Raw genomic sequence first — 24,612 nt, 5'->3', positions numbered from 1 at the left:
CATAGTCCCTCCAGCGTGTCCTGGGCCGTCCCCTGGGCCTCCTCCCGGTGTGATGTGCCTGGAACACCTCCCGAGGAAGGCGTCCAGGAGGCATCCGGTATAGATGCCCGAGCCACCTCAATTGGCTCCTCTCGATGTGGAGGAGCAGTGGCTCTACTCCGAGCCCCACCCGGATGGCCAAGCTCCTCATCCTATCTCTAAGGGAGTGCCCGGCCGGAGGAAGCTCATTTCAGCCGCTTGTATCCGGGATCTCGTTCTTTCGGTCATGACCCAAAGTTCACGGCCATAGGTGAGGGTAGGAACGTAGACCGACCGGTAAATCGAGAGCTTTGCTTTTCGGCTCAGCTCTTTCTTCACCACAACGAAACAGCACAGCGCCCCCATTACTGCGGCAGCTGTACCGATCCATTTGTCGATCTCACGCTCCATTCTTCCCCCACTCGTGAACAAGACCCCGAGATACTTAAACTCCTCCACTTGAGGCATGAACTCCAATCCAACCTGAAGAGGACAAGCCACCCTTTTCCAGTCGAGAATCATAGCCTCGGACTTGGAGGAGCTGATCCTCATCCCAGCCGCTTCACACTCGGCTGCGAACCTCCCCAGCGCATGCTGTAGGTCTTGGCTAGAGGGGGCCAGCAGGACCATGTCATCTGCAAAAAGAAGAGACAAAATCCACTGGTCCCCAAAGCAGACCCCCTTTGGCCCTTGGCTGCACTTAGAAATCCTGTCCATAAAAGTTATGAACAGGACCGGTGACAAAGGGCAGCCCTGCCGGAGTCCAACATGCACCGGGAACAGGTCCAACTTAGTGCCGGCAATGCAAACCAAACTCCTGCTCCGCTTGTACAGAGACCGGATGGCCCCTAGTAAAGGGCCCCTGATTCCATACTCCTGGAGCACCCCCGACAAGGCATCACAAGGGACACAGTCAAATGCTTCCTCAACGTCCACAAAACACATGTGGACCGGTTGGGCAAACTCCCATGAACCCTTGAGTACCCTGTAGAGGGTATAGAGCTGGTCCAATGTTCCACGGCCGGGACGAAAACCACATTGCTCCTCCTGAAGCTGAGGTTCGACTATCAGCTGGACTCTCCTCTCCAATACCCTGGCGTAGGCCTTACCAGGGAGGCTGAGGAGTGTGATCCCCCTGTAGTTGGAACACACCCTCCGGTCACCCTTCTTATGAAGGGGGACCACCACCCCAGTCTGCCAGTCCAGAGGCACTGTCCCCGACCGCCACGCAATGTTGAAGAGGCGTGTCAACCATGACAGCCCCACAACATCCAGAGACTTGAGGTACTCAGGGTGGATCTCATCCACCCCCGAAACCCTGCCACCGCAGGGCTTTTTATCCAACTTTGTTTCTTCAGCCTGGGTGATGAAAGAGTCCAACCCCGGTTCCCCAGCCTCTGTTTCCACCAGGGAATGCGTGATGGCAGGATTGAGGAGATCCTCGAAGTACTCCTTCCACTGCCCGATAATGTCCCCAGTCGAGGTCAGCAGCCTCCCACCCCCACTGTAAACAGCGTTGGCGAAGCACTGCTTCCCCCTCCTGAGGCGCCGGACGGTTTGCTAGAATCGCTTTGAGGCCAACCGGCAGTCCTTCTCCATGGCCTCACCGAACTCCTCCCAGGCCTGAGTTTTTGCCTCTGCCACTGCCCGGGCCGCGGCACGCTTGGCCTCACGGTACCCGTCAGCCGCCTCAGGAGTCCCACAAGCCAATCACAGCCGATAGGACTCCTTCTTCAGCTTGACAGCGTCCCTTACTGTCGGTGTCCACCACTGGGTTCGGGGATTGCTGCTGCGACAGGCACCGCAGACCTTACGGCTGCAGCTACGGGTGGCAGCATCGACAATATTTGCGGAGAACATGGTCCACTCGCACTCTATGTCTCCAACATCCCTCAGAATCTGGTTAAAGGTCTGCCGGAGGTGAGAGTTAAATACAGCCCTGGCCAAGGGCTCCGCCAGACGTTCCCAGCAGACCCTCACTATGCGCTTGGGCCTGCCAAGTGTGTCCGGCTTTCTCCTCCTCCAGCGGATCCAACTCACCACCAGGTGGTGATCAGTGGACAGCTCAGCCCCTCACTTCTCCCGAGTGTCCAAAACATGCGGCCGAAGGTCTGATTATACGACAACAAAGTCGATCATTGACCGCCTGCCTAGGGTGTCCTGGTGCCAAGTGCACTGATGGACACCCTTATGTTTGAACATGGTGTTCATTATGGACAATCCGTGACTAGCACAGAAGTCTAATAACAAAACACCACTCGGATTCAGATTGGGGAGGCCAGTCCTCCCGATCACGCCTCTCCAGGTGTCACTGTCTGTTCCCACGTGGGCGTTGAAGTCTCCCAGCAGAATAAGGGAGTCCCCAGGAGGGGCACCATCCAGCACCCCCGACAAGGACGCCAAGAAGGCCAGGTACTCCGCACTACCACTCGGCCCGTAGGTCGAAATGACAGTCAGAGACCTGTCCCCAACCTGAAGGCGCAGGGATGCGACCCTCTCATCCACTGGGGTAAACCCCAACACGAGACGGCTGAGCTGGGGGGCAACAAGCAAACCCACCCCAGCCTGCCGCCTCTCCCCATGGGCCACTCCAGAGTAGAAGAGAGTCCAGCCCCTCTCGAGGAGATGGGTTTCAGAACCCACGTTGTGCGTCGAGGCGAGCCCGACTATTTCTAGTCAATATCTCTCGACCTCCCGCACAAGCCAAGGCTCCTTCCCCCCCAGCGAGGTGACATTCCATGTCCCTAGAGCCAGCCTAAGCATCCGGGGATCGGAGTTGCAGCTTTTAGAATTGCAAAGAGTTGGCTGGCATCATATTAAACACGATGTATTTAGAATGGGATGTCACTTAAGGTTAAATGCGTGTTAAAGCAAGCAAGCAAATACTATTATCATAATATTACTTAGTCACTTTGTAACATAGTGTTGGAGCAAGTATCCAATACCATAAATCAATCTCATTGGGATTTCTACACCCTTCATCCCACTGCACAGCTACTATACGCAAGATGTGACATGACTTGATGTTAAATAGAAATAACATTTTTATTTTATTTTATATTTGTTACCGTGTCCTGTCCAGCAGAGTAGCGCTCAGAATTGTTGTCTGAGTGCCAAGAAGAAGCCCAACAGATTTACTTTCACAAGTGGAGCATTACAGCTAACCCTTTAATGCTCTGCTTGATATTTATAAAAGAATCTTTATAAGAAACTGCTTTGGGATTGTTTCAATTGTTACGGACACGGAGACAGAAACGAATAGGAAAAAATAAGAAGCACGAAACAGAGAGAGGTGGGGCAAAAAGGAAAAAGTGAGAGAAGGGGAAAAGAATGGAGGAGAGAAAGAAGGATGAAGAGAATACAAGCTAACACCCTGCTTGCTTCTACACCTGCAGAAACAAACATATGTAATAACAGCATTGTTACTAAAAAGTGCACAGTACTAATGAATGGAAAATATATTCAGTGGTAACTGTGGCTCAGTGTAGAACATTTGTGTATCTGTTAACACTTGAATCTAAACACCTGTGGTTTGAGTGTGAGCACACTTGTGTATACAAGGTTTCTCCATAAAAATATGCAATAGCGAGTGTGAGGAGCCATAGACCTGCCCCCCTGGACCTCAGACAGACATGGAGGAGATCCGAGCCACAGAAATCTAAAGGACCCCCAGAGCCCAGGAATCCCAGGAGAACCATCGCCAGGACTACTGCAACCCCCCCAGAGAAAAGCAGGGCAGAGTCCAAAGGGAACCACCCAGCAGCCACAGAGCAGAAGCCCCAGGGAGCTGCAGCGATGAGCCCACAGACCCTGCCAGCTCGCCAGAGCAGATCCAGCCATGGACGTAGAGACCCAAGAACCTGGAACATATCACTCCCCAAGCAGAGGCCCGACAGCCACCGGGAGTGAGCCTTGCACACACAACAAATGCAGTTTGTTTACACTTGTTTATACCCAAGTAACACCCATTTTTCTATCTTGTCATTATACATACAGTACAGACCAAAGGTTTGGACACACCTTCTCATTCAAACAGTTGTCTTTATTTTCATGACTATGAATATTGTAGCTTCACACTGAAGGCATCAAAACTATGAATTAACACATGTGGAATTATATACTGAACAGAAAAGTGTGAAAGTGTCTTATATCCTAGGTTCTTCAAAGTAGCCACCTTTTGCTTTGATTACTGCTCCGCACACTCTTGGCATTCTGTTGATGAGCTTCAAGAGGTAGGCACCTGAAATGGTTTTCACTTCACAGGTGTGCCCTGTCAGGTTTAATAAGTGGGATTTCAAGCCTTATAAATGGGGTTGGGACCATCAGTTGTGTTGTGCAGGAGGTGGATACAGTACACAGCTGATAGTCCTACTGAATAGACTGTCAGAATTTGTATTATGGCAAGAAAAAAGCAGCTAAGTAAAGAAAAACGAGTGGCCATCATTACTTTAAGAAATGAAGGTCAGTCAGTCCGAACAATTGGGAAAACTTTGAAAGTGTCCCCAAGTGCAATCGCAAAAACCATCAAGCACTACACACAGAGTTCTAGCAGCAGACACATCTCTAGAACAACTGTTAAGAGGAGACTGTGTGAATCAGGCCTTCATGGTAAAATAGCTGCTAGGAAACGACTGCTGAGGACAGGCAACAAGCAGAAGAGACTTGTTTGGGCTAAAGAACACAATGAATGGACATTAGACCAGTGGAAATCTGCTCTTTGGTCTGATGAGTCCAAGTTTGAGATCTTTGGTTCCAACCACCGTGTCTTTGTGCGGCGCAGAAGAGGTGAACGGATGGACTCTACATGCCTGGTTCCCACTGTGAAGCATGGAGGAGGTGTGATGGTGTGGGGGTGCTTTGGTGGTGACACTGTTGGGGATTTATTCAAAATTGATGGCATACTGAGCCAGCATGGCTACCACAGCATCTTGCAGCGGCATGCTATTCCATCCGGTTTGCGTTTAGTTGGACCATCATTTATTTTTCAACAGGACAATGACCCCAAACACACCTCCGGGCTGTGTAAGGTCTATTTGACCAAGAAGTAGAGTGATGGGGTGCTGCGCCAGATGACCTGACCTCCACAGTCACCGGACCTGAACCCAATCGAGATGGTTTGGGGTGAGCTGGACCGCAGAGTGAAGGCAAAAGGGCCAACAAGTGCTAAGCATCTCTGGGAACTCCTTCAAGACTGTTGGAAAACCATTTCAGGTGACTACCTCTTGAAGCTCATCAACAGAATGCCAAGAGTGTGCGTGGAGCAGTAATCAAAGCAAAAGGTGGCTACTTTGAAGAACCTAGAATATAAGACATATTTTCAGTTGTTTCACACTTTTTTGTTCAGTATATAATTCCACATGTGTTAATTCATAGTTTTTTATGCCTTCAGTGTGAAGCTACAATATTCATAGTCATGAAAATAAAGACAACTGTTTGAATGAGAAGGTGTGTCCAAACCTTTGGTCTGTACTATAGTTAGATAGAAAACTGTGTGAAAGCAGTTTAAATCAATGTGTTAATAGTTCTTTTGGAGAGATGATGCCCAACAACTCCCTAATTCTCTCTCTCGCTCAGACTAATTTTCTATTTTTGTTATTGCTTCATTACAGTGTCTTCGGTTTGGCTCCCCTCACCTTGTTGACATACTAGCTGCGTTTCCGTTGAGCATCAAATTGCGCAAATTGTAATCATGAAAATAAATTCGCTCAACCGAATACTACTACTGGCGAAAAAGACGAAGAAGACGACAGAAAGTAGTAGGAGGATGATGTTATCTCATGGACAAACTTATTCACGTGTGATTTTACTTGCATTTGGAAACACAGCAATTGTGAAATTATGTTCTTTTGACATTCGTATAATATCGACAAAATTTTTAGCACATTTATAATACGCAGGTTTTGTTTGCTAATTTTTTAGAAACAAACAGAAGTCAAGCAAGTGTAGCAGTATTTCACCATCAATGTAAGGTTAGTTGTAAATACTACATGTTTGGTATTTGTTCTACTGCTGAAACCCTTCTGTACTCCTTGGCCTCAAGACAAAGATGTCACTATATTAGAGAAGCAGATGCTTTTACATGCATTGAACACAGGAAGAACAAGAACAACTGGATGAACTCAACATCTCTTCAAAGCACCTGTCAGGCCTACTGGTTGCTAGGCAACAGCTCCCCCTGCCTCCCTACTTCACTCCACTTCATTCTCATACTCTGTTTTCTTGCTCTTGCTTCGTACTGAGCTGGACCTGGTTTTCTGCTTAGTGAAGAGGTTCCTGTTACCCTGGGGGAGGGCATCATTTCATCCCGCTGAGATAAAGAGCTGTGTCCGCTGTCGAGGTATAGACAGCTTTTGCACTGAGGCTAACTAGGTTTGAGACCAAAAAATTCATGTATTTTCCCTCCTTGGTTTCCTCCCTCCTCTCATGATGATGAACAGCAAGGTACTAACAGCCGTAAGAATTCAGGCATGGAATTATTCAAAAAGCTTTTTAGACCAAACAGTGGGAAAGAAATGGAACTAGTCTTTGACTGAAGTAGGACACTGGTGGAAAACACTCAATAGTTATTTACTTCACCCTTTGAATGGTTTAAATGTTGAAGCAACAATTGAAGCAACAATCTTGGACACAGTGAGACAGAGGCTTCTATTCAATAAACAAAGTGGTAAATTTAGCCCTTCAGTTTGTTTCTTTAAGTTAGATCACACTATTATAATGAGTTGATAACACACTAATAAACTTCACAGAATCAACAAGCAAAGAATTATTTAAGTAATTTTTGCTTCTACTTTGTTTTCTGACAATGATTTTCTGTGCTGCTCTGCTGGAACGTCACACTTTTTGTGGACAGATGTGGAGTATGCATCTATATTTATGCCTTGTTCTTATTATTAGTTGTGTTGATGTGTTTCAGTTAGAGTATAAGGTCCTTTGTTGTTTCCTCAGTACCCCTGGCCATCATGAGCAGCAACTAAAGCTATGAAGTCAGGCAAAAGACAAAAGCTGTGACAGCAAAGGCAGTTTGACAAGGCTTAGTGCAAAGGGCTGTCTTCATGCATCCAAGCTGATAGCCAACTGAGAACTAGTAACCAGGTAGAGGATATTCATCTGATACAGAACAGTCTTACAGAGAAATACTGTGAAGTGCATGCAGATTTTGCAGTCTACCTGCAACATATCTGGTATGTTGATTTAAAAATGTTGCACAACTTACACGTCTGTCCTTGAAATCCATGGCAACCTATATGTCGTGCCATAACAAACTAACTTTTTTGTTTTGTTTATCAGGGTTGTTTTATATTACAGTCCCTTGCAAAAGCAGTTATATGTTCTAAAATGTTTTCACATTTTGTTGCATTATATGTAGTGTAACAGAGCAACACAAAGCATTGCATAACAGTGAACTGGAGGGAAACGGATAGATAATTTTCAAAGTGTGTCGTTGCTTTGTATTCAGGCTGTATTGTGAATGCATATGAATATTTACATAAACGGAATTGAATTGAAGTGTAATTATTTGTACTCCATAGATATTCTGCACGTAGACCAAAAAATATAATTTTGGTCTCTCCTGACTAGATGCCCCTTCTTCCTCTTTGTCTCTCACAGAGCTTCTGACAAACTGGATTCCTTATGACATTCTTTCAATAGTGACTTTTTCTTGCTACCCTTCCATAAAGGGCAGATTTCTATAGTGCACAAATAGTAATTGTCTTGTCCGCAGATTCTCTTACCTGATCTTTGAATCTCTACAGCTCCTCCAAGAGCTGATTATTCCTCTCCATGCCCAGACAGTGTGATTCTATAATCTATCATTGGTTTAAACTTTACCACAACCTTATTCTTAATTAAATCTTGTGTTGCTCAATATCCAGTTCTCACTGGTGAGGTGTGTCAAAACTGGTATTCAACTTGGTCCTTTATTTTCTTTTTCCGTTTTTTTAAAATTTCTACAGCAGGTTATGTAACATGTTTTGATGTCTGCTTTAGCCAAGAATCTAATCCACTAATCTAAGGAATATTATTTTGTTTTCAGACATACAAAGACGGACGCACATTTTCAAGTAGCAATTGAGTGTGATGGAACACAGGAAAGCAGCCTTTAAACAGTTCTTGGTCTTGTTAAATTGGTTGAGGCTAAGCAATTCTAGGAAAAGAAAACTCATGGTAGACGTTACAGATTATTACCCAAAGTGTTCCTGCTCCATTTAAATAAGCATGTAAAAGTTCCAGATGCTCACTTAACAGTGACCCGGTTGTCTCCGGTCAGATGAAAGGTTGAACAGGTGGTGATTGTTTGTTGATACAGGAGCGACAATGCCTGGAAGAATGTTCCACATGTGATAATTGTTCACAGTTGAACAGGAAAAAAAGATGGATGGGAAGAAGGGAGACAATGAAGAAAAAAGGAAAAGGATCACGAAGAAACCAGAAGGGGGAAATATTATCTGCGCACACAGCAGAGCCTAAGGGAAAGACATATTTGACAGAATTGTGTGTGAGTTTGTGTTCCACTTAGTTACAATCCCCCATGATTCATCATATTCTTCACTCATTTATCCTCATTTTCCTTTTCATCCCCTGTATCAACATCAATCTCAACCTAACCAGTTAAATTAAAAATGTTGTGTTTGCAAATTATGTTGGCAGGCACGTGCATTCAGCCACCTTGTGTTCACAAATTGTGATTGCAACAGTGGGAATTTTGTTTGGCGTCTCGACCAGCTTTGTATTTCTGGAGACATCTGGAGACTGACATTTTGTCCATTCCTCTTTTCAAAATAGCTGAAGTTCATAGTAGGATAGCATCTGTAAAGATCAATTTTTAATTGTTACCAAAGAAGAAGGAAAAAAAAAAACATCCCCGTTATGACACTTTCAGTATCATGTCTTACTATGAATATGGCGTAAAAAGGGTTATGTGATGTTTTAGTTTTTTGTGTTTTGTATGTAGGCAACAACTTTCAGTTTCATCTCATCTGACCAAGAGTACCTTCTTTTATGTCTGCCATGGCCCCAGTGGATGGCTTCTGGCTAACTGCACACAAAACTTATTCAGGTTTCTTGTTAAGATGAGAAAAAGTTCAGTGTTTATGAATGTTTTTGCAAAACTGCATGGTACTAAAAGGAGAAGCTTGTTTGTTTTGATGTTTTACCACATTACACCATGGCAATATAGAGTTGCATTAACTGATCTCACTAAGTAAGGACCTAAAGAAATGATTTATGTAACCTTCTAATACTACTGTAGATCCCATTCCTTGATTTATTGTTGTGTTTTAATGCAGAGAAAACCCTATCAACTTTACTGTATTATGTACTGTGGACAATATAATGATATACTGTGATACTGAACATGTGTATATAAGTGATTCCTGCCAAACATTAATATAACACTCATTGTGAGTGTTAGTATTTGTCCTCAAAGCTCTCATGCAATGTCAAGGTTTTCAAAATTAAAAGTATTTTTATTTCTAACTTTCCCCTTTTCTGACTTTTTTGTTCTTATACAATGTTACACGCCATTGTATTAGTTTAATCCTCATCCATCTTTTTTGTTGTTTTCCCTCATTTCCTCTGTTCTTCTTTCTGCTCTGACTTCTCCTCATCTAGATTCTTTCGGAATTTCATTCATTTATTTTTCCTCATTTGTCCTGTTGACATTTCCTCCATGTCTTCCTTTCCCTCTCATCCCAGCCTTTCTCCTCTCTTCCTTGTCTCCTCTGCCGTTCTTCTTTCTGTGCTTATTTCCTTGCCTTCAGGAAGTGGTTTATCAATGGAAACCATTCAGTCTTTGGGACTTTGGCCCAGTTAGGTCCCTCTGGCTTGTCAACAGTTGTCTTGGAGAAGCACTGCACTCGCCAGGACTGGCTGTCCTCCCACTGTGCCTCTTTGACCCTCCCCAGCCCGATGCTGCTGGGCTTCTACTCTTGGCCCAAATAAGTCAGTCCAGAGCCAGCTCTGGTTCTTTTAGGGGTCTGGGTTTGTTTAAGCGTGTGTATGCACAGGTTTGTGTGGGATGGTCAGTTTGCAGAGCGAGTCACAGGACCAAAATTGTCTAATAGAGGGAACTGCTTCTTTGATGTAATTAGGGACTACATCTTGTCTTAAGTAATCTATGATCCGATTCTTTCTGCAGAAGCTCCGATAGCCATATTTAGGCACCTAGTCTTATTTTCGGTCAAGGTACATAAACAGCAGATCATACTTTACATTGGATCCAAGGTTTCTTCGAAAATCTAGTCCTTTACTTGGCCAGCGAGATCAAGACCTTCACACGTGTACCCTCTCCAATGCAACCTGCGGAGGGCAAAAAGGAAGAACTCTGATTTGTGTTGTGCTGAGTTTCGGAGCTCAATGACGTCATTGGAATTCCAGCTGTGAAACTCCTCCTTCCTGGGAGCTGTCATGAAAATGGGTTTTTACTGTGCTTTTTGGGATTCTCTTTCGTTCTCTGTTTTGAGTTCCATCTGTGTTCTCCATCCTTGGCTGGGCCGAACACTATTTACTTCTTAGGTGGTAGCACTGTTGCCTTGCAGCAAACAGGTCCTGGGTTCGACTCCCGGCTGGGGATCTTTCTGCATGGAGTTCGCATGTTCTCCTGTGCATGCGTAGGTTCTCCGGCTTCCTCCTGCAGTCCGAAAACATGACTGTTGCCCTGTGATGGACAGGCGACCTGTCCAGGGTGTACCATGCCTTTTGCCTGTAGACAGGTACCAGCTCCCCCGCGACCCTGTTTAGAAGAAGCGGGTATAAGATATGGATGGATTGAAGTTGTGAAAACCTTTTTTACTTTTCTTTTCATGATCCAGTTACTTTGTGCTGCTCTGTTACATAAACTCCCTATAAAACACATTGGAACTTATAGTTATGTTGTAAATAATGTTTGAAACTTCTTTCTCTTGACATCTAAAGTGACGGGACACACATACAAAATGGAAAGCATCATATTCTCGCTGTATTTATATACTGTTGAGTTTTAGGAATACGCTTGGCTTCTGAACTCCATCCCTCTGTGAGTCTGGTGAGGTTAAAAAGGCCTTTGAGATTGTGTGTCATATAATTATGAGCTGCAGAGCATGTTTATAAAAAGAGCATAGTCTGAAATCTGGGACTCATGTAATTATACATTTACTTCTAGAGAGCAGGGTATTTTTATATAACTGCTTGAAATACTATAGAAACTAATGTAAGCCACATTTGTTGCCAATGTTGTGGGACTATTTTGTCCTCCCTGGCACAATGGAGGACAACATTATGCAATTAAATGTGTTCACACAATACTATATTTATGCAATATGCATATATAACTGAACTTTAAATCACAAGCTGTGGTTTTTGTTAAAAACAGAGCCTGTGGTTGAGAAAAGAGACAGAGGGGTAATCTGAACTGACATAGCTGTGAATGGAAATTGCTTACTTTAGTATGAGCAAGTCATATATAGCATTGTTGCCTGGTAATACTTAGTTGCTACATAAATATGTATTTATTCAAAGAGGTCATAGCACAGATCAAGCCACCAAGGTTTGCTCAAATATAAGTGGACCAAACTGGTGATATTTCAGAGGTATCTGGTTTCCCAGCAGTTATACTCTAAGACTGGATGTCAGTTTTTGTTGAATCAAACCTTTATGCCCCCCTCTTCCCCTTTAAGAAGACACCCCGGTTACTGCTTTTTATTTAGAGCCAAAATATTCTGATGGGAGAAAATGTGAGAAGCAGAAATAAAACCTAAGACATAAACAGAAATAAAAAGGGATTATTTCTGTGCTTTTATTCTTGTGCTCCTAAACAACATAATGAAAAGCACCCTTTAAGTGTATATACGAATGCGATCTTCTAATAAGTACGAATATATTTATGTATCCCAGTTATTCTGTGTGTGCATGAGAGAAAAATCTGTAGATTTCTGTGCTTTTGGAACACTTTAACATGCAAAAAGTCAGCCTGTATACACCGCCTTGTAGTACTAAACAATATTTACACTAAAGAGAGGCCAGTCATATTATTTCTGTTCTTACAAATGACCAGCCACACACCTGTGATCCCCTTCTTTGCAGCTCTCATGACAACTTTCCTGAAACCCATCCAGTCAGAATCATTCATTCAGTCATTGTACAATTAACATTACCTGTTTAATCTCTGAGTGTTCTTGTATGTGTGTCAGCTTCAAACCTGAAACTTTCCTACTGAAATTTGCTAATGATAAGGTGTTTTAAGTTATTACCATATCAGGCACCCAGAAGGAACAGTTTGATGTGAATGTAATTTTGTACACATGCAGAGTGGAGTCTTATACACAAATACTTGCCTAGATTTCCTACTGAAACACAATGTACAGTTATATCGAGAAAACAGTGAAAGCCCAGCTGTGTGAAACATTTTATGTGAAACCGGACACAGGCTCTGTGCACATCAGAAGAGTTCACCTTAGGATAATTAAATGAGTTGCAATGTATATGCAGTCATAAGCTCCAGATACATAAGCAAGTCCGAGTTTTGATGTAAAGTGAGATTTAATAGTGGCCTGTTAAATTGCATTGTATAGGAATTTGATAAACCTGGCTGACATCAGTGTTGTGCCAGTTAACAAAAACCTATTTTGTCCAAAAACATGTTTTTGCACCCCTTCATTTGCAATATCCTTTACTTTCCTGATGCATTAATTGCTTCTGTGTTGTGTCTGTGTTGCCCTGCAATGGACTGGCAACCTGTCCACGGTGTACCCCGCCTCTCACCCATAGAGTGCTGGAGATAGGCACCAGCTCCCCCACGACCCACTATGGAAGAAGCGGTAGAAAATGACTGACTGACTGACATCCTCATGCAAACCCTGTCAAACTACATTAAGTGCTGGTGATGTTGTTCACTGCATCGAAGACACAGTCTCACTCAGTTACCCCTTTTACCACCAATGCGGCTCGGAGCCCATTCCAGTTCCTGAACATGATTTCGAACCGGTCTTCAATGTATGTACCAATGTTCTTGCACGGCATCTCCTTTTTTTGTGCTAACTGTAGTTTATGGATGCTCTCTCTGCATTAGAAGGAACATTGCATGCAGCTCAGCAAGCTCTGCTGGATGCTTCCACGCTTTCCCCGGGCGTAGAGCAATGCCAATTACTGATGAGTCATGCTTGGCTCCTAAAACTGGTGGAAACAAGTGCCGGTGCTCAACAAACACCAAAATTCAAATGCACCCGAATCGAACTGGTTCCAGAATGAGAGTTCTTTTGGTGGAAAAATGTTTTGTGTTTCGCCTATACCACAACATCATAGCTTTCTTGGCTGCTTTTGTCGGTAACTATAAAAGGCATAAGAAAAGCCATCAAACTCCACAATATACACTCAGAAGGCATAACATTATGACCACTAGGCTAATAGTGTGTTGATTCAACCATTGCTGCTACAACAGCCCTGACCTGTCAAAGCATATACTCCCTGAAGATGTGCTGTGGTATCTGGCATCAAGAAGTTAGCAGCAGATCCTTTAAATACTGTAAGCAGCTAGGTGGGACCTATATCAATAAGACTTGTTCAGCAAATGTCACATATGCTTGACTGATTTGTGATCTGGGGAATTTGGAGGCCATTTCAACACTTAAAACCCAATGTTGTTCTCATCAAATCATACCTGAACCATTTTTTCTTTGGGAGACGGAAAGAGGTCACAACCTCCAAGGATTACAGTTTCCACCTCCATCAGGGAATACAGTCTGTATAAAATGGTGTATATGGTCTCCAACAATGCTTGGGTAGGGGTAACATGAAGAACCCAAGGTTTCTGAGTAGAGCATTGCCCAAAGCATCCCTCTGCCTCTACCTTCTTTCCATAGTCCAACCTTGTGCCATGTGTTCCACAGATACGTGTTGCATGTGCATCCAGCCATCCATTTGGCTCTTGGTCAAATCCTTCTGCCTGCCCATTTTTCTAGCTTCTAAACCAACAATTGCGAGGACAAGATGTACCCCACCAGCTGGTGCAATGACAAAAATATAATTAGTGTTATTCACTTGCTAGTGGTCATAATGTCATGCCTGATCAGCTTATACTCATATACTCATATGTAAGGTCGTCTTTAGTTTTGCTTCACTGCATTCTTGCTGCTGAAAGTGAAAACCTTTTCTTATCCTCCATCGCTTGCAATTTCCGAAGCAAAGCACTCTACCTTGATGTGCTATCTTTCATCATCATTTTAATTAAACTTCCTGAAGAGTGCTTGGGGTGCGTCTGAACGCTGTTCTTCCATATTGATCATGGTGAACAATAGAGACCTGCAGGGGCCCTATGAAGGCAGTTACAAAACGTGGCATGCAGTGCAGAGCGGCTGGACTCAACTGTCACTGCACACTGAGGAGCGTTTAATCTTCACCAGAGCTCATCCATCACTTACTGACAGCACAGGAGACAGCAGCTATGTTTACATGCACAGTTTTCAGTTCTAAGCAACCCAGTTACCCGACCATGACCAGTTTGTATTCTCAGAAAAAATACTACTTCCGGCAAATATAAGCTAAAATATATATTAAAAACAACCAAGCTAGAGAGCGCTGATTTTAGAGAAAAATTCTGGATGCTCAGATTTTTTCTTCCTTCATTTGAATGCACTGAAGCAACCTGGCTTTAAATGGTGAATATAAATGGCATGACTTTAAACAACCTTCCTAGGCTTATAATTTAATTATGGGTCACAGGATAAATTTGAATGTCAATAAAACGGCATGGCAAGCCAGTGGTACTGACAATCACAGCTGCCATTGGAAGCCTCATTTATAACCCCCCCCCCCTGCGGGCTCTTAGAGGAAGCCTCTCCCTTACTGGGGGAACTGGCAGTCATACCGTTTCATATATTTTGTGGAGAAGCATGCATGGAGCTCAGGAATATTTTTAAACTTGTTTTTAATACAAGGAAAATTCAATCCCAGAGTATCAAAGGTTCATGTCGAGGTCCTTGACCTGAATAATATTTTAGGGATGACCAATATAGTCAATAGCTGTGACTCTCTGAAATGACTCTCGGAAATGTGTGCCTACATGTACAGTATTATCTTGTGGTACAGTTTGCATTGTTTGAACAGGCTGCCCTTTATCATCTCAGTTATATGCCTGGGGGTGAAACACAATTCCACTATACTCCATGAAGGGACTCTCAGTGTCCTTCAAGTGATACGTAATGTTTCAAATTGCTTCTTCTTTGCTTGAACTTTATTGAAACCTAAGAGTTTGCTAACAAAAGTAAATGGATTGACCGGGTTCATATTCTGTATGCCAACACACAAGTAACAAAACAGGTAAGCCCCTCTTACTGTTTTATCTGAGCTAAGTATCAGCAGAAAGCAAGTACTGCATACATTCGCCAAAAGAGATGCACCAGTCAGGCTTTTGTTTATCTTTGAGGTCTGAACTACCGATTCCGATTTCAAATTTTTGTCCAATGGACAAATCAAAAAGAAAAACATGTGCTCTAGCTTCTTAGAAAGATATAGTAATTTTGAATCTATTAGGCAAAGAGGGAATTACAGGAATATCCTATTTATGCATCAAGCTATGTCTCTGTTATTTATATTTAAATTCAAAGAAAGTGTATCAAAGTGCGTGCTGCTAAATGTTGCCTTTATAGACGGGAAAATGTGAGAGTTCTTATTTTTGATGCATTTAAGAATTAGAGGGAAAGCAAATCTGATTCCTAAGTATTTGCCTGCCAGTCACTGATGAGAGCTAATTAAGGAAAACTTGGCAAATTCCAATTTTTGCCTGATTGATTGGAGCATCTTTATTTGCTTTGTTTGTCAGTTATTGTCTGATATAAAACTAAAGCAATATATTTTATAGCGGTTTAAAAAAAACAGTTTTGTTCATTTTTACGCTGCCATACTTTTCTGTTTGGTAGTTACTCTGACCGGCACATGCTCTGTTTCCAGTGCTTTTCACACAGGGAGATCACTGATGGTCTACCAGCCTACTTTTCCTATGTAAATGATCCTTGGTTTTCTGTAAATTACCTTCAAATGCAAATGTGACGATTTTTCATCAGGCTCATAAAATAGTGTTCCCATAAACGGCTATGATGTTTCTAATATTGTAAAAGTGTTGTTCTCTGCCCTTCAGGCTAGTCATTAGCTTCAGCATCCAGGACCAGTAATCTGGATTTATACTGAATAGAGATGGCGAGAGAATCCTGTACTATAAGATACAGGATAAGATATTTGCTGGAGTAGACTGCAATCTCATCTGCTGATGTTGACATCAGTCTGGACTGTCATGGTTGATTCAAAACCATTTTACTGGTTTGTCTGAATTGCAACCATCACAAGTGGTCATGAGATCTGGATCATGAATAAAAGAATGAGATCACAACTTCAACTGAAAAAAATCACACCTAGGAATGGCTTGTAGGACTATACAGGTCCTTCTCAAAATATTAGCATATTGTGATAAAGTTAATTATTTTCTATAATGTAATGATGAAAATTTAACATTCATATATTTTAGATTCATTGCACACTAACTGAAATATTTCAGGTCTTTTATTGTCTTAATACGGATGATTTTGGCATACAGCTCATGAAAACCCAAAATTCCTATCTCACAAAATTATCATATCATTAAAAGGGTCTCTAAACGAGCTATGAACCTAATCATCTGAATCAACGAGTTAACTCTAAACACCTGCAAAAGATTCCTGAGGCCTTTAAAACTCCCAGCCTGGTTCATCACTCAAAACCCCAATCATGGGTAAGACTGGCGACCTGACTGCTGTCCAGAAGGCCACTATTGACACCCTCAAGCAAGAGGGTAAGACACAGAAAGAAATTTCTGAACGAATAGGCTGTTCCCAGAGTGCTGTATCAAGGCACCTCAGTGGGAAGTCTGTGGGAAGGAAAAAGTGTGGCAGAAAACGCTGCACAACGAGAAGAGGTGACCGGACCCTGAGGAAGATTGTGGAGAAGGGCCGATTCCAGACCTTGGGGGACCTGCGGAAGCAGTGGACTGAGTCTGGAGTAGAAACATCCAGAGCCACCGTGCACAGGCGTGTGCAGGAAATGGGCTACAGGTGCCGCATTCCCCAGGGTCAAGCCACTTTTGAACCAGAAACAGCGGCAGAAGCGCCTGACCTGGGCTACAGAGAAGCAGCACTGGACTGTTGCTCAGTGGTCCAAAGTACTTTTTTCAGATGAAAGCAAATTCTGCATGTCATTCGGAAATCAAGGTGCCAGAGTCTGGAGGAAGACTGGGGAGAAGGAAATGCCAAAATGCCAGAAGTCCAGTGTCAAGTACCCACAGTCAGTGATGGTCTGGGGTGCCGTGTCAGCTGCTGGTGTTGGTCCACTGTGTTTTATCAAGGGCAGGGTCAATGCAGCTAGCTATAAGGAGATTTTGGAGCCCTTCATGCTTCCATCTGCTGAAAAGCTTTATGGAGATGAAGATTTCATTTTTCAGCACGACCTGGCACCTGCTCACAGTGCCAAAACCACTGGTAAATGGTTTACTGACCATGGTATCACTGTGCTCAATTGGCCTGCCAACTCTCCTGACCTGAACCCCATCGAGAATCTGTGGGATATTGTGAAGAGAACGTTGAGAGACTCAAGACCCAACACTCTGGATGAGCTAATGGCCGCTATCGAAGCATCCTGGGCCTCCATAAGACCTCAGCAGTGCCACAGGCTGATTGCCTCCATGCCACGCCGCATTGAAGCAGTCATTTCTGCCAAAGGATTCCCGACCAAGTATTGAGTGCATAACTGTACATGATTATTTGAAGGTTGACGGTTTTTGTATTAAAAACACTTTTCTTTTATTGGTCGGATGAAATATGCTAATTTTGTGAGATAGGAATTTTAGGTTTTCATGAGCTGTATGCCAAAATCATCCATATTAAGACAATAAAAGACCTGAAATATTTCAGTTAGTGTGCAATGAATCTAAAATATATGAATGTTAAATTTGCATCATTACATTATGGAAAATAATGAACTTTATCACAATATGCTAATATTTTGAGAAGGACCTGTATATTCCTTCTAGCCTGGGAAGAACGTGGGACTTCCAGAACGAGCTAGACAGATGGATGGATGGATGGATGGATAGATCGATCGATGGATGGATCGATCAGAGCAGGCTCTATCCATTTTGTTTCCCTAGACGAGATTGAAATATATTTCACATAACAGACATGAGAGACAGTGAAAAGCCTCATCTTGAGTGTATTATCCTTTCCAATCATTTAAAACTGGGATACAGTTTTTCCACTGACAGTATTATTTTTGTAAAAGGAGGAAAGAATGGAAATTAACTGACAGATAAACTAAGTAGAGAATCCCAACCTGTTCACACTTAACAGGTCCGCATGAATTAAAAGTAAAAAAATAAAATTTTTGGCTGTTTGTGCATCAGGAGGATACAAACTATAAATAATAAAGGGCCTGATTTAAAATTTAAAAATCAAATCAACTCTTTTAAGTGTTTGTGTGCATGGCAGGTCCTTGAGGTCATCTAGTCAGCTTTTAATTGGATGTTCCAAGGACCACGCTTAAACACTGAGGTGACCGGGCCTTTTAGGAAGTAATACCCATGCTCTGAAACATGCTTCTTTTGAATTTTTGTGCCATAAGTGAACTGGGCCTATTGAAGACACATTTGTTTTTGGAGGCTTTCAATGCTCCTTAGCACATTTCTTTTTAACTAATTTGTTGTCTGTTGTTTTCTGAATAGTTTTGAGTGTTTCAGTGGTTTTCTTGTTATGTACTTTAGTCTCCTTATTTTGGGTGTTTTAAAGCTCGTTACAAATCAATAAATGAGATGATTTGGAATGAAAAGACATGTCTTAGATTTTTAAAATGAATTACCAATTTATTTTCAACTTGATATGGCCTCTCTCACAGAAGAAATACTATCCAACCGCAGGTAAACTACAGTTTGTCAGATTTTGGGGTGGAGGAACAGGACCCAGGTGCAGACTGGATTGTTTGATAAACATAATTTATTAAATGAAGAAACTTACAGGAGGCTCATGGAAACAGGGCGAGAAACACGGCAAAGTCACACGCGCAACAACAGACACTGGCATTAAAACAAGGAGAGTAACAGAAGATTATGGCGAGGAGCATGGCAAACAGGTAAGCATAATAGTGAGGGGAGGAATGTAGAACTGACATGAAATGCAGGTATAAGTAATCAGAAGTAGAATGAGTAACAGCTGCAACCAATGAAGGGGAAAGCTTAGCAGCAGAAGAGAAAACTATTGGCTGGGGCTAAACAGGAAACCTGGAAGGAATCTAACAGAAATGTAAGTAAACAATGGGGTGAACAAAAATGGCAATGCCAGGAATATCAACAGGTAAATAAAGAAACAACATTAATCAAACTCAAACACCTCAGGATCATGACGATATTATCTGTTTAAGCATCAGATCACAGCTGTTTCACATGGAAAACACAAATAGTGAAACAGATCTATCAGCAGCTACAGATGATATGCTGACTTCAGCTTGTAACAACAGAACCCGCCCATAGATTTATGTACAAAAACAAACATACAATATAGTATAATACAGACAGATATATATATATATATATATATATATATATATATATATACATACACACACGCACACAATTCTCACCAGAAATGTGTCGCAGGTTGGATGGCCCCGATATTCAAGGAGGGGTCAGAGGACTGTGCTCTGAAGTGGAAGGACTAGATGGGTTGAGCGTGGATTCTGTGCCGTTGTCGACTTCGGTAATGCATTCTTCTCCCACATGTGAGAAGAGGCATTCTTTAACAGAACACACAGACCAGTTGAATACAGTGCAGAAACGTGCTAATAATGGAAATGGTCACAAAACAGGCATTTTGAGTGGAGGAGTAGAAGCCATGGATAAGGGCCGTATGTGAACAATGCCCAGAGCTGGCCCTCGCATGGATGGATGAATGATGGATAAATAGGAAATCTGAATAAATCTGACATGCCTTTTAGTTTGTACATTTTCCATTTAATGTAAAAGATCTGTTTTGCAGCACTGGTGGCCAAAATCTTGTCATTTCTTGAAAGTGGGCAGACAGGAAATAGGGTGAAGACAGGGGACAGACATGCAACACAGGTTGCTGTGGCCAGGACTCAAACCAGGGGACAGCCGCAATGTGGGCCGAAGCCTCTCTATGCAATGGTTGCACACCCAACTGCTGTCCCAGTGCCTCTCCCAGTTTGCACATTTCTTGCCACAAAATAAAGTTTGACGTCTTTTTTTTCTTCAGTTTTTGCACTTTGGTGTCAAAAATGAAGCCCACATGGCAATCTCCAACATTACGTCGTAGCATTCAACCAGCTGATGTCATTGTGCGTCACACTGAAAATATCTTCCATCGCTACCTGAAGCACGTTCAAACTTCCTGCTCACACCTTCTAGCCCTCACTCATCCTCTGGTACTGTGTAAAAAGACTTCATGAGCTCTATCTTGATGGAAGCAGTGAAGTTTGGCGGGGCCACTTGAAATTCCACACAGGCAGCATAGAGCCATCTTTGTGTCATGACTCATGCTCAAGAAGTCATGAGGATTTTCTTTGTCTGTGGAGATTAAAAACATTTTGCAAAGGCAAGACAAAATTTTGGAAACTTGTGGAGGGAAAAGAAGATGTACAGATGGTGTTGTTAGGTTTCTCACTAATGGAACTTTCTGGGTCAGACATTTGGTAATGGGGGAGATCGTATTCTCAGTGGGAGCTACTTGCAACCAGCTTAAGGTTCTAAAAATAAAGAAAGCACAATAAGGCTCCCATTCTTTCTTGGTTGTTTACCTTAAACATTAGAGTGAAGGTGGTTGCTGCATGTGGAACCATTTTTCCTTGCCTTAATGACTCCTAATTTCATGGCAAATAAACTAAACAATGATGCCTTTGAGTCTTGCTTCATTTGTGGAGCTTTGCAAGACCAAATCACATTCTTTTCCAGTCAAAGACCAGCTTAAATGTTCCTTTCTTATCTTCCAATCGACCTGCAAGTGTACCCAGATTGTTTAGATTTAGTTTTTCCAGGCAGTTTGAGGTCTGATGCCACAATAGTATTTAAATAGAAACAACAAAAATGTTACTATTGTGATGAATAAAAAAGTATATTTATTTACAAAACTAAATTCATTCTGTGGCAGTCTGGCATGCTTTAATCAGTAATGTCAATGTCAGATATACAAGATCTGATGATGGTTCAGGGGGTATGAATACTTTTGCAAGATATTGCAATTACTTTTTAATATAGAACAATGAATTCTCTAAAATGTTGCTATAGAAGGAAATATCACTTAATAGCAAAAGTGCCAATAAATTGGCTCTGTCGCCATTTAGTGATAATTTTCAGGAATTCATCTTGCATTGCCCCTTTCTATGTAAACCACTGAGGGCAATTAGTAAAATTTCTCAGAGGAAAGCAGCCACAACCTTCTTTCCCTTAAACGATTCAAAAAATGCAATTGGACACTGAAACATTATGACATAAACAGAAATTTTTCCTATCATGATCACACCTCATAGTGGAACATGTCAAAACAGCTCAGGGGCAACTTTCAGTAACCACGGGCTTCCTGTCACCTTCTAATCCAGCAATTAGGGGAAAAGGCCAGAGGGACAGAACAGATGTTCCATAAATGGGAATGGCAGAAGGAGTCTTGGCTGGTGTTGGTTTTCTTTTATATGTCCACGAACAATGACCAAGGAGACTAAGATAATTGCTACCATGCTTCTGCTTCTAATAGTCACAGCACCTGCTTTATGGGTCAGGGTTTGCCAGAAGGATATAGGTGAAGAACAATATTGCAAATAATGTGCATCTATGGCATTTTAATTAAATTAAATGAAATACAGCAGGCAGTTGATTTAAGTCTTTAACTTTGCAGCAATCCCTCATACTTAGCATGCATGTGGCGACAGTGAAAACAAAAAAAATAATTTTTAACAGGAAGACGCCACTAGCAGAACCTGGCTTAGTGTGAACGGCCATCTGCCGCGATCCACTGAAGCGTTTGAGGAATTAGAGCCAGCTCAAAAAACACAGAAGCACTGATCCAGGAATACTTTCTATGTTAAAGAATATAAAAAGGCTTAATGGCAGCAGTAGCTCTTTTAGTTGGTTCTTAGTTCTGTGTCTGTAATTTAACCTTCTGAATTTAATTTGACATCAGACAGTCCTCTCTTGGCATTTATTCACCATCATTCATTGATGCCAGCTTGGGGCTATATGGGCTATGTCGTGGAGATGGCGCAGAGGGATGAGAGCTGGCTCGCTTGTTAGTCTTCAACAGCGAGGACTACGCGCACCCTTGCCTTCAATCGAACAGGCAAACGTGTGTTCCCTGGCCAACCAGATGGACAAACTGCTTCTCCTCATCTGTAAAAATTTGGACCTCCGCGGATCTGCCACCCTCTGCTTTACTGAAACATGGCTGAGTGAGAACATCCCGGACTGCGCACTTCTGATTCCGGGCTTTCAGTTGTTTAGAGTGGACCACAAAGCAGACTTGAGGAAAAAGCGAGGACGCGGAATCTGCTTTTCTATAAACGAAGGTTGTTGCAGAGATATCAAAGTGTTGAAGATATGTAGTCCTGACCTGGAGTCATTTTTCATAAACTGTAAACCGTTTTGTTAACCGAGAAACTTCTCCTTGTTTGTACTGTTTACCTCCTCAAGGCTTCAGTTCAGATGCTGAAAAACAACTCGCTGAGCTGATAACACGTGGAGAAAAAACATCCAGACCCTCTCATCATTGTTCTTGTGGATTTTAACAGTGCAAACCTCTCCAATGAACGTCCCAAATACAGACAGCATAAAAACACTCTGGGACCACTGCTACACAACTTTAAAGGATGCATATCATGCTGTCAGCAGGGCTGTTTGGATATTCTGACTACTCTCTGATCCAGCTCATTCCAACCAACCTACAGAAACTAAAAGCTTCCAAACCTGTGGTTTGTACTGTTAAGTGGACTGATGAGTCAAAGCAGATGTAACAGGCCTGATTTGACTGCACAGATTGGACTGTTTATAAAACTTCAGCCACTGATTTAAACCAACTTACTGAGCTGGTGACATACAGCAGTTTCTTTGAGGACATGTGTGTGTAGACCAAGACCTTCTGCACATACAACAATAAACCTTGGTTCACTTCTCATCCGAGGCAGCTGCGCAGGGATAAGGAAGAGGCTCACAGCAGTGGAGACTGGGCCCTGTATAGGCAGGCCAGGACAAACTGACCAAAGAGAGCTAAGCTGTGAAGAGAAGCTGCAGTGAGAAGCTAAAGAAAAGCTTCTCACATGGAGACCTGACTGCCTACAGGAGCCACTCCCTCAACCCTGAGCACAAACCTCACCTGCAAAGCAGTTGAATGGCTCCTACTGCAGATATGAAAAACAGCCGTTCAAACCTCAATCCAACTCCTCCACATACCATCCAGACACAAATTCTTGCCATAGACCAACCACCCCCCAACCTTCAGACCCCCTGCCTGCACTTAGGATCTCAGAGGAAGATGTAAATAGGCCCTTTCATTGCCTGAAAACTAGGAAGGTGTCACACTCAGGAGACAGAGGACTTAAGATGTTTTATTGTAAAGAATAATGTTGGTTGATATCCGGAACCAGGAAAACACTTCAACTGTGCAGGAAGGGGGACAGGGAGGTTAGAATGGAGTTGATATGTATGATGACGTTGAAAAGATTTTATGCTTATAGTTGTTGAGTAGATGAACCACCAGAGGGGAGAATGAGGTGGGTCTGGGAGTGGAGAGTTTGTCCTTTAGTGTAGGACCTGATCCAAGCTACTTGCTGAAGGTAAGTGATCCAAAGGCCAGAGCGAGGCGGTGTGGAGTTTGGTGGTGAGCACGGTGGAGGGTGAGCAGGGTTTGTTTACCAGTATCTTGAGAGAGGAGCCAAAAATGCTGTCAGCTGGGATCTTGTCCAAAGATCAGAATCATCAAAGGAGGCTTGGAACCAGAAGGAGAACTGGAGTGGGATCCAGTGAACTATGCAACCTAGGGAGGAGCACAAACAAGGTAAGATTCTTTCTTGAGAAAATTAACAAAGGTTTTCAGTGAGCTTGAGTTTAACACTCAGGCCCTGAAGTGCTGACAGCAGGCTCCTCTTATACTGCCAGGATGATGAGGCTTGATGTAGAACACCTGTCTCACCCTCAGAGACCCTGCTCTGGCACCACCTAGAGGAAACTAAAGGAAGCAGCAGGCAGCAGAGGAGACTTGCCACTTTTTGTCCGCTTTAAACGGACCAGAGTTCGTTGCCCCCCTTGGTCCGGACCTTTTCTGCAGGTGTGAATACGCTCAAGCGAACCCTGGTCCGGACCAAACAACCGGACCGAGACCCACTTTTTGAGGTGGTCTCGGTCTGCTTCCAAACGGACTCTGGTGCTGTTCGCTTATGGTCTGAAAACAAACCAGCCCCGATCCGAACCAACTACAAAAAGCGTACGTCTCTTTGGACATAAAAAGCCACCGTAGCCGGTAGCAAAGGTGTGTGTTGTAAGGTAGTCATAACTGATAAGCTGTGTGTTGCTTAGCAACGCTACCGGCTTGTTGTGGGACAAGGCACGTA

At 42.9% G+C, this 24,612-nt stretch overlaps 1 long non-coding RNA gene across 1 annotated transcript; it reads right to left on the bottom strand.

The window, feature by feature from the left end:
* Positions 1–23,594: 23,594 nt before the first annotated feature.
* On the bottom strand, positions 23,595–24,350 carry LOC124856044. The gene is made up of 2 exons (XR_007035227.1): positions 24,195–24,350; positions 23,595–24,038 (listed from the first exon to the last, which is right to left on the bottom strand). It is a non-coding gene; the product is annotated as an uncharacterized LOC124856044 (long non-coding RNA).
* Positions 24,351–24,612: the final 262 nt, after the last annotated feature.

This window comes from Girardinichthys multiradiatus, chromosome 19 (genome assembly GCF_021462225.1).
Source record: "Girardinichthys multiradiatus isolate DD_20200921_A chromosome 19, DD_fGirMul_XY1, whole genome shotgun sequence".
Classification (NCBI taxonomy): domain Eukaryota; kingdom Metazoa; phylum Chordata; class Actinopteri; order Cyprinodontiformes; family Goodeidae; genus Girardinichthys; species Girardinichthys multiradiatus.
Note: the sequence above shows the minus strand (reverse complement) of the source record. Positions and strands in the feature narration are given on the sequence as shown.